Consider the following 12,003-nt stretch of genomic DNA (forward strand, 5'->3'; position numbering starts at 1 on the left):
CAGAAAACAGCAACCACTTGAAAAAAGGAAAAAATCATCGTAGCTGAGGTTTTAGGAATAGTAAAATGGTACAATGTTAAACAAAATTATGGTTTTATAACAAGATGTGACAACTGAGAAGACATATTTGTTCATAGAACTGCTATTAAACAGAATAACCCTGAAAAATACATCCCAAGTTTAGGAGATGGAGAAGTAGTAGAGTTCAAAATTGTGCAAGGTAGAAAAGGGTTACAAGCAGCAGAGGTCACCGGGCCTGATGGTGTTTCTGTAAAAGCCAGTATATATGCTAAAAATCGTAGTCATGTTAGACAATATCTCCATTATAAGCCTCCCCTACAGTCTCCCTTTCCTAATACCACCTTTCCCTTTTACCCTATATCCTATTACCCCCAGTGTATTCCCAATCCATTTTTTCACCCGTGGTTTCCCTTACAAAACCATGCCTTTGCCAATTGTTTCCCCAAAAATCCCTTTCCAATGCTGAGTGGGGAATGAAGAGGGTGAGGGAAGAAATTAACTATTGTTGTTTAGAGTTCCAACGGGTACAAATGGAAGAAACCCTCTCCTGCCTCAGTTTCCCCACATAGCACGCTCAGAGGGTCCTGTCTCCCTTCTGTCAGCCTTAAGATGTTCTATAGAATCCGTTTGGACATTTAAAGACTCAGGAGGGTGGCTTATTTTGTTTTGAAACTGTCCTTGTTATGTTTATCCAGTTGTTTTCAATGTTAAGTTTTAAATCTCTTTTTTGTTAAAAATAAATGGGTGAAATGTTGGGGTCCCTTCCCCCCTGCCATGTGGTTCTGGGAGAGGGGTCCTGGAGGGGAGGCACGGGGTTTCCCTGCCCCTCGTTCAGGTCAGCCTCGTTCCCCAGTGGTTGTTTTGTGTTCCCCTGCGCGGGCAAGGACCCTCGGGTCCTGGGATTGCCGCAGTTCCTCGGCAGAGCCCGGCCATGCGGCTGGAGAAATAAACATCTCTGAAACATCCTCCAAGAATCCGTCCATATCTATTTCTTTTCCACAGGCCTCATTGTCTGATACAGCGTGTTGCTGTATCCGCACTGTAACAAGGCATTGCAGTCCTTTCTTGCTCATATATTGCTAGGTATTTTTTTCTTTCTTGTTATAATTTTTTGTTGTTTTTCATCCTGGTATTTCTCAGGTGAAGAAAGAAACTTTATCTCTTTGAGAAGACAGATGGATCTAAGAAGCCTTAGATAAGCCTTACTTTTATTCTGGAATATTTCCATATTTTTAATTCATGTTTTTGGCATCTCATGGAATCCAATAGGAAAACACAAATGCCTTTTAATAAAAGGGAAAGCTTTTTTCCAGAAGGTATTAGTTATTTCCTAAATATTGCTACATATTTTCTCATGATCTTTTAACAAGCTACATGGACTTCTGAGAGTCTCCTACTTTTTTTATATTTCTTCTTTAGTCTGCTTAAACACAGATAAAACAAGGAGAAAAAGAAAATACTATTTTCAGTGCTGCTTGGATCACAGAGAGATACTTACAGTTGTGACAAGCACCCTTTCATCTTTTTAGAAAACAAGGCTTGTCCAAACTCTGATATGTAACATTAACAGGACAACAGCTTACACTGGAGGTTTTTGGAATCTGGAAACTAAGAAAAAATGTAGCCTGCAGTGCTGAAGAATTCACAACAAATTTAGACTGTGCTAGTGATCTGCTCTAAACATATTTTGGTGTGGGAAGTGCTGTGACTGTGTTATTGTCATATTAGGATACATCTGCAAAAGGACTTGCAAACCAAGCAGGGATACTGCGGCTTTACTATGTTACTCAGAAACCTTTTGCCAGACTGCCACCTACATCTATAGGCCACCTTTACTCCCTGTCCAATGATCTCCACAAGAGAGGTTCTGATCCTACTGTACTGCTTTGTGCTTATACCCTGGTAAGGCTGTTAAATGTCTGGTCTCATCAGGGACTTCCAATATGGCCAACTCTCCTATGTGTTTGAACAGCATCACACAAAATACTTTTATCCAGTATCTCAGAGTCTCCTAGGACAGAGACTCTGAGAACTGAATCCTCACCTCTAACCTTGGTGTCCTTTGAGATGAATACTCTATTACTATGTTGAGAGTGGCTGGGACTTTTCTGTAGACTTTCTTATTGTTCAGTTTTTATTTGTCAGGTTTTGCGTAGCAGTGTGTAAAAGTGGTGTCTCAGGTTCTTACATAAAAGAATTCTTGTGTCAGAGAAATAAGTATGTCTTCTTGAGTAAGAGTTTAATACCTTTCTCTACCCTCAGGATTTTCAAAGAGCTTTACTATTTCATGTGAATCTCTGACTGGCTTGCAAGTTTCTGGGACACCTCCCTTTACCAATGCATTGAAGAAAGGAGAAAATACAGTTTGTCTGCAGAACTCTCAGAAATTACATATTGCAGTACATAAATTCTTCTGTGGATCCTTATCAATCTCCCTGACGACCTGGAAAAGAACAAAATTTATATCTGAACTGCATTTATAGCCCGCACAACATCTGAATTTCAACACTTTACTGTGTTGTAATTATAGTTAGGCACATAGAGATGCAGGTTCAAGGTATCCATTTCTGATGGTCCCACATCCACATCGACAGGTAGGTAAAATGTCATAGCTGTGCAGAATATGTTTCCTCTTTATCAGTGACAAAGGCACAGTATTTGTATATACTAAAGCATTTTATTTCAAATCCTTCTCAAGTTAATAATGGTTTTAAAAGCATTAAATTAAATTCACCCTCTTGAAATATGACAAAACCAGTGAAGTTTCACCAGATATGTACGTGATTTGGTAGCAATGACAACTTTTATCTGTGTTTCATTCATATCAAAGGATCCAATCTCCTTTGTAAGCAAAGGAATGAGTTCAGATACCAATGAAATGCAATCACCATAGGTGACATACAGCAGATTTTCTCTTTTTTTTTTTTTTTTTTAATTTTAAATTTACTTTATTGTTCAGCACTGGTAGTGGAAAAGAATCTCTGAGATGAGATAAATTGTCTGCACTGATTTTTTTTTTTTTTTTCTAATTCCCCTGAGCTCAGCAAAACATGTTGTGAAGTTTCAGGGTCAACTACAGCCACAGTTGTAGAAAAGAGGAAGGCTAAATTAGGCCCTTAACACATAAACAAAGGTTTGAGAAAAATTACTTACTGACCCACTGATCACTAGCTGTCTCAGGTAGGTTGAGAGCTGCTTGATGAGCAACTTGTTTGGGTAGGGATAGGTGACTGTTACTAGAAGAGGAACGCTTGAGAGAAAGAAAAGTGTTCTCACAATGAAAGGGCTTAAGATGTCAATAAAGCACATGTTTATGGCAGTGGCATTAAGCAGTTAGCTGTGAATTATGGGTTCAAAAGCAAAAGTCATTTAGTTTGCTAATTACAATAACAGCTGCAAAACTGAATAATTCTGGTACAATTTATGAGGTACAAAGTGTGGAGACAAAACACTAGAACATTTAAAATCTGACCAATTAGGATTTTCTACTAAAATAGTCTCATCTGAGTCCATCAGAGTCCCACCGAAAGGGCTATAAAAGAACCCTCTTTCCTGCTCAGTCCCTGTCTTGCATTATCGTTTCAGATGCTGCTGGTCCTTGTTTTAGCACCACGGATGGGTGTTTGGTGTGTGAGAGGCCTTGACTGGATATTGTTCAGGGAAAGTTGATTCAATAAAATAGCAAGTCCCTTCACAGGATGACCAGTTTACAACCCACAGATGTCTCAAATAATTCACCTGAGTTGTGGGTGCCAAGCCCCCCTTTTCTGAGCATGACACAACTATGAGAAAGTGGGCTGTGACCTGTGTCACACACCCTGGTGGTCCATATCCAGATCTGTTTTGTTCTACAATTCAAAATTTTCATTCTATTCTCTGAAATTCACTGTTACTCTTCCATTTCCTCTACAGATGTAAAACTGTTTTCAATGAGAACTTAGTATACATAGTACAAACAAGTAGATAAACAGATGGCTCAGTGGTGGAATATATACATCTGATCAATACATCCCTACAAATACATCAGGGATGATCTGCACACAGTTTATGTTTAACGGGACTTTGGAAAATTGCCCATATTTTATGGCAGCAAGAGGGCTAGATTTCTTTCTGAGTTAAATATAACAGGGTCATTACTCTGGTTTTTGAGGCACAACCAGAAAGAAATACCTAGGAAAGTTACCCTCTGCATAAGAAAGCAACAGTTAAATACACAGTGAAGGAACTTGAAGACACTTTTACATAAAGCTGATCTGAGTCAATGTCACGGGATTACAAGTTATATTAAAAAGAAGGGAAATGAAAGCCAAGGCATGATATCCATCAAAGTAGGGTAGCAAAGTACACAAACAGCCCGTTGATAGCTATCAAGCATTGGATGTCACTGAACAGCACTGGCAGTAAACACAATAAAATCCTGTCGTGGTCATCTACCGTCATATGTTGGGCAGTCTCAGGGTAAGTGTCACAGTGCATGCTGTGCTGTCCTAAGGAGAATGCCGTCACTCCTCTGGAGTCTTCTAATTTCCTCTATTAAAAAGATTTCTAGGGGACTATGTGTTTGAAGTAATTCCTACAACTGTCTCAAAACACCTGGGAGTTGTTCTTCTACCCAGTAAGTGAAAGGAAAGAGGTAACTGCAGATGCTCCCTCTGTGCCTGAGCAAGTGCACCTGGAAACCAGTTTTCACTGGATATGTCACCTGTTTTCTATCTGCTGCCTTAGCACATTTTTCTTGACAGCAATTAGCTCTTGTGCCTCAAGAGCAAAGACTTTAACAAAATCCACCACAAGAAACAGTCCTTCTCCTTTCCCTTTGCATCCTCATCAGTCAAACACGGTGTAGGAAGGGCCCTTCTGTTTGGCCTCCTTTTCTGTCCTCTGCCCATCTCATTTCTGCCCACTTCCCCGAGTATTTACATGAATAAAATTTAAATTATGCAATAATTTATGAATACGAATATTTACATGAATAAAATTTAAATTAAATATGCAATTGTTAGTGGAGATGTACTGGCGAACTTGCCACTAAATGATGTCATTTAGCTAATTAAGTTAGACTGGTAATGAAGCTAATGACAGAAACAATAGTTTTGGCAACAAGCATTGAGTTCTGTGGAGAAGAATGTGATTGCTGCTTGGCTCCTATTCACCTTTAAAACTGCCATTTTTGACGTTCATAAGGTAAGCAGTGCTTTGTGGAAAAAGAGTGCTTTTAGAGATGCATGGATCAGTAACAACTACAGAACCGGGATAAAACAGGCTGTTTAAGATTCTGGGTGTGAGTCATGCCAAACTTCTTTCTCCATAGGGCTTAGAAGCTCACAGCTGGCATCTTCTGGAAACGTGTCACTTTTGGTCACTATTGATCAGTATCTACCTACTGTTGTGCTGGAGATTCAGCTTACCAGCAACAAAGTACTGCAAGCACCAAGGGTGCTGCACAACAGTGCACAGAGCTTTTTGATGAATAAAGTAAAGAAAGAGATATCTTTGAATAAGGTCAGAAATTACTCAGTGATAACATGTTTTCATGTTATCTGTGAAAGCATCACCACAGCTCAGTTGACAGAGGTGAGAGACTACTCCAAAACACTGAGAAACAATCACACAAGCTATCTTGTTCTTTTAATACTGAAGAAAAGAGCTTCGTTCTCTTGGTTTTTTAATCTTCATTTTTATCCAACTGAACTTGCACTACTTTACTCCAGTTTTACGTAACAACGCTTTGTGAAAAGTGATTTATTTTTAATGTGGAAGCAAAAGAGTTCCTAAAGATGGTTCTTCTAAAGTACAAAACCCCAGAAGTTTATAATAACTTCAATTAAAAAGTAAAAATTGTCTGAGATAAATACACATGCAAAAAAAAAGTAAAGTTATGATAAATGGGATGCCCACAGTCAACAAAGTACACACACACAATCCATTCAGTTTACAGTCCAGTCAACCTATGGACTTTCTGCCTAACTCCCTTCCTGGAAACCTGTGGACCATTAGGACTTTGGATTATGTTTCCCCTTGAAATCAAGGTCCAAAACTTTGCTACAAGAAACTATTATTTTTTTTTTGCACTCATTGGAGGGAAAAGCCTGTGCTGGTTGCACCTACCTATTCTCTGCAGCTCCTAAAATCACGGCACGGGTCTGTTCAGCTCCCTGGCAAGCAGTAGAAAAGTCCTTCTGAGCTTATTGTGCTCAAGTGGAAGAAATGCTTTGTGCTTTGAGTAATCATCTGACTTGTTTCCTTGAAAAATACTTTACAGAACTACACATCTCCATCCAAACAGTGGTAAAGAGGGGGATATGGAAAAAAAAAAATGAAGTCAAGAGAGAAGACAGCATTACTAGTTAAACACAATAAGATGATTTATAGATATTTTGTCGCAAGCAAGGATCCATCACCATGGACCCGATTCTCTTTTTCTAAGTTTCTGCAGTTATTTCCCATGTTCCTCCAACCTTACCAAAAAATCACATTCAATTCAGAATTATAGTACAGTCATTATCTAACTGGTTATACTTAACTTCAGGAGGGGCAAAGTTACTAAAAGGCAGTATTTATCTTTCCTATATCAGCCTCATTTTTGTGACTGGCAACTGACTGACTGACTGACTCCCTTTCACTTTTACAAGGGTATTTGCACTATTATTCACATTTCTGACTTTCCAAAGGCAATTAGGAATGGTTGGATAAAATTAAATCAATGTCAGGCTATTAGTATATAATTAGTAAAGGCGTTTGTGCAAGGGAACCCGCAACTATTGGAAAACAGGGGATGGGGGGTAAAGAAAGTCTAAGGCCCAGTCTTATGCTGTATATTTACTGTAATGGAGGAAAGAAACACCAAGTTATTTACAAAACCTGGAAAGATCTGCAGTCTGCTATTACAGGAGGCAATGTTCAGCAGGCTTAATAAAAAGATGTGCCCTTCAGACTGCTCTCAGTTTGTCCTATCATGTCTTTTTCCATCTTCTGCCTTATAACATTTTCTATGCCTTGTAAACTGATAGGAATTCATTCCTCAATGGCTATACACAGAGGTTAATAAGCTCCCAGCAGCAGCTGACTTGGCACTAGAGAAGAAATACTCTGTGCTACATCCAGTTCAGAGATGTTACCTTCATATCCCCTTCCCTGTTTTGGGAAACTGTAAGTCTCTTTCCACTTCAGTTCTTCTGGATACAGACTGGCAGTGTGGTAAGTCTTTCCTCTTGTCCTGTGTCCGAGAGGCTGTTCATTGTGCAAATTGCAAGTCAATGTGATGTGACACTGAGTCAGCCAGAGACATGAGGTAGGTGTGCCAATGTTGTTCCTTACGTCAAACCACAAAACGGGGCTTTTAGCATTAAAAATTATCCTTCAATAGGTCACAGGGGAGGACAAGGTTACCATTACAATAGAGAAAAGGAAGATTTTCTGGGGAAAACAGCTTAAACCTTTTGAAAACAAATCTCTCCCCTATCCACTGCGCCCGTCCTTCCTTCTGACCTTGTTCTCCATCCGGCAGTTTTCACAGTGGATTGCAGCAGACTCTCTCTGGCTGTCTTTGAAAGTTTCCTTTCTGTCACCTCTGTGTCTGTGCTCTCTGCTTTCTTGCCGATTCGCACGCCAGCTGCAGGCTCCCTGCCTGTTCCACCCTGCACTTGCCAAAGGTTGTCCAGCAAAGCCTCTAAACTCACTCTCAGAGATAACACCATCTCTCTCTCCCTTCAGATGGTGCAAAATCCAGGACAAAACAAAGCAGCAGCTTTTGACCTTGCTGTCCAGCATAGCCTTTCAGAAAAACACACTGCTCATGGAAACTGTGAACAAACAAATAACTCAGGCTGTTTAACATGTCACTGTGACAGTGGTGAGTGGTAGGAAAGGCTAAAAGAATTTAAGGGATTATTGGGGGACAAGCAACTAATCCTATGTGTATTTCTCTCACATTTCTTACATCGTAAAATGTCATTCACTTGTGCAGCCATGAAGCGGAGGACTTGCTTGTTTAAGAAGAACAGATCAGTAAGGTACTGAGGATTTCTATTCCTCAGAAGGATTCCTTCGAAGGTGATAAAAGAACATAGTTATCTACACTGGCACAAACAGCAAGGTGTCTCTGCCTTGTAATATTAGAGCCAAAATATGACACTTTCTGTGCCTTAAATTCAATTTTTTTTATCCTTGGAAGACACGTACAAATTCCACTATAAAATAAATGGAGTTTTGCACCGAGTATTGAGAATGTTAGAGGTTAAAAATATTCCCTGCCTCCTGCCTCATCCGTGCCCTGCCATGTCTATATATTTTCATACATATGAAAGTTTACGCTGTAAGATGTTCATAGCAAGAGTTTGCTATAAAAAAATGCTATGCATTATACCCAATAAAATGCTAAAATAAAATGGAATTTAAAAAAGATGTGATATATACCTTGGACAGTGTGTGATGCTGCACTAGGAAATGTACCTCACAGGAAACTATGAAACCTGTAACCTAAAGCATGGCACCAATCAGTCCATGAGAAAAACTAATATGCATGATGCCTGGCTTTCGTGTACTCAGTGAGCACATTCACATGATAAGGCTTTTTATCATTCGAATGTGCTGTACCAGAAGGGAAAGTATAAAAAGTACACTGTCACCAATTTGGAATGAGGTCTGTAGCAGTCTGCTGGAAAGGAAGCCAACCATAAATGGGAGAAAAGGAGACGTCTAAATAGGCAAGCCTTTCTAGAAAAAAAACCAAAAACAAAACACCAGGAAGAATGCAGACAATTGATATAATTATTTTCCCTACAGATTTTTTAAACTATAATCCTCAAAAGATTTGGAGACAGTAATTAATGTAAATGTTGAAAGGTCCTCAGTTTTGGTCTTCTTATTTTCCTGCTCCTTGCAATTAAATTCAATAACATGAGCGATGTTGCTGGATTTTTTCCACCTCTTTCATTCTTCCAGTTCCTCAGTTTCTTAACATTCTTAAATCATGAAAGCACTAAAGGAAATATTAAACTCTGAAATCTTTCTAGTCTGCCACTCTTCCAACACTCATTTTTTAAAGTTAAATATTTCTTCTTTCACCATTCTGAAGCTTTCACAGGCCCAAAGTTGCAAATATAAAAATAAACCCTAACAGAGCTATCACTCAGTGCATTGAACCAAATGGCACAAATAGGGTAGGAGTAGAAAGGACAAGTAAGGAAAATCTAAAAAAAACCCAAACAAAACCCACCTTTTTCCAAATTAGTAACTTTTTAAAATGCGTGTATACATGCATCTTTTCTTGTGTCTTTTCTTCTAGTTTGATCTTTTCAGTGCTGAAAAAAATGCAATTCACCATTTATTTATGTTTTTGGCTTTGCACAAATGTTTCTCTGCTTTTCAATAAATTCTACTCACAACATGTAAATATCTGTGACAAAGATCATCCCCCCGGAGTGGTACAGGATGCATTGCTAAGCAACTTTTTTTTTAGTTTGCTTTGGTTTTGTCATTTTGTTCTCTCTTGGAGTTCTTTTAGTTGCTTGCTTTCTTACTGTGAGAATGCAGAGGGAAGTTCCACCAGGGCCTCTCTCTGCAAATAATATGCTATGTAAAGAATTCAGATTTCAGAGAGCCCATGCAGAAGATCATGACATTTCTTAACTGACTTTGAATCTGATGTTCAGAAACAGAATCCCCCTGGCATATGGGAGTATAAATCTGCGATATTTCTACTCTAGATTTCCATGACTCCCTGGATGGGTCTGCTGAAGGCTCAACTTCAGAGCAGAAAATTAACTTTTCCACTTTTTTTCCCTTCTTCTTCACTTTGTGTTTTAATTTGTGAAAGACATCTGAATATATGGACTAGATGGGAATCACAGAGCACTCCAGCAAAGTCCTTAACTAGGAGATCAACAGTGAGGACTTGAAGACATGCTAGTGTGCCGCTGCCTTTGACCTACTGTTGAGACAGGCTCAGCTTGTCTGAGACTCACATAATTAATAATAGAACATACACAAAACAGAGCTCCTTGTATTGATGAAAATCAAGCATAAGCCTGGAAGTCTAAACATGAATCTCCATACTTAAAATGTTTTTAAAATTGTTAATGGAGATATATGTCCTAAAATTGACAACCTGAAGAGCAGGAATGCAAGCGCTCTCACATTCATAGATCCGCGGTTGTGCAAAGTCTTCCCAATACAGCATACTTTGCCAAAAGCTAAAAACACCATATCAAACTTGGGAATTTCCTTAGAGAAAAAAAGAAAAAATAAAAGTTTGGATTGTTTTTTCTCTTTTAAACAGGTACAAGCTGCTTCTAAAACTGTCATTTGAGAATATGAAGCTTTTCATGCCCTCAAACCATAAGGTGTCTTCCTGACTCACTTTTATTGAGACCTGCATTTCTGTTGATGCTGGTGTTAGGTGTGACATGGCAGTGGTTTCAAATGGTTTGCAACTTACCAGCAGCAGTCAAAAAGGGCAGGTTTCCAGATGTTTATGACAAAATTCATCTCTACACACAAGGAAATCTTATACTGGTATGAGGCTGGCAGCTCCAAGGCAACCTTGACATAAATTTTCAGCAAATATATTCCTGCCATTGCAAGCTGTGCTATCCTATCAATTCAGTGCGATTATCTAGTCCAATACCAGGAATCCACATTTAATAGATGGTTCTAGCAGCAATCCTCTGACACCATCAGCTAAAGCTTGTTCTCACTATCTTCTTTACCCTCATCTATATTGCTGTCTGTAAGAGAGCTTCCCAGTTCCATGAATTGGTATGTAAGGAGAGATATTTGGTTCATAAAGTCCTGCTGTTTCTCAACTGCTTGTCAGTGCAGTGGAGGTTTTTCAATATGGCATGTAATTAACTATTACTGAGAAAGTAAAAACTAAGTGTAGCAGGGAAAAATGTGATTTGTCAGGGTTGTTCCTTCCTACAGTTTTTAAATTGCACCGTCTCCCCCAAAAATGAATTCATGAATGGCTATAGTATTTTTACCAGTGAACTATACTTGTGGAAATGGAAATTCCTGGCTTCCCTCCAGAAAAATAAACACTCTATGAACAGAAACAACAACTCAAAATTTCATATAACAGGGCAGTAGTGCAGATGATTAGAGGACACTTAGCATGCTGATAATTCATGAAAATCCCTATTCGTTTGTAATGAGTGAACAAAACTTGCATTTTGGAAAGGAGTAACAAGAAGAATTTTACTTTGAGATTTCATACTTGGAGCAATTGTATTTGTGTAATCTTTTCCGCTGAGCACAGAACCCATTTTTTCAAGCACTGAAACTATTTGGTGGGGACAGCTTGAGACAATCTGGCAGTGACTTTAATATTGAACTGTATCACCCTCTAAGGGCAATAGAGGTCAAGGCATTAGGTCACTGACAACTTCACAACTTTGCAGCCTCACTGTGATACTATCAAATGACAGCAAGTATAAAATGTAAATATTCTCATCAACCCAGCAATTCACCTTAAAAGCATTGTTGTATAACCACCAATCAAAAATCCTAGTTTAATTTTAACAAACTTACACAGATGCTGCTTTCTTTCTCCTTTTGTTTCCTGATTTATATTCTTTCTCTCAGTATTACATTTGTTTCTTGCTTTGATCTTGGCTTTTGTGACTACAGCCCTTTCTTGTCAGAATACTCCCACATCTTTTGCTACCCAGTACTTCCTAAATGTGTATAATTTCTACAGCTAAATTTCATAAAGAATTACTTTGTTACCAAAAAAAAAAAGTAGTATCTCCTGCAAGAGATCACATTTTCCTATTTGATGCTCCTATGGACTGCTTCAATTTCCCCAGCTATCTCAAGATAGGGAGCCCAGCTGTTTGCTTTTTTCACTTCTTTCATTAGAGTTCACACTTTACCTCTAGATACCCTGCTAGAGCAACTGTCTTCCTACACCAAAGCCCTCTGGAGATGTATAAACATTAGTGAGTATGTTAGAAGCACTAATGTGCAGAAACTTACCCTCTG

The sequence above is a fragment of the Aphelocoma coerulescens genome, chromosome 1 (genome assembly GCF_041296385.1).
Source record: "Aphelocoma coerulescens isolate FSJ_1873_10779 chromosome 1, UR_Acoe_1.0, whole genome shotgun sequence".
Taxonomy (NCBI): Eukaryota; Metazoa; Chordata; class Aves; order Passeriformes; family Corvidae; genus Aphelocoma; species Aphelocoma coerulescens.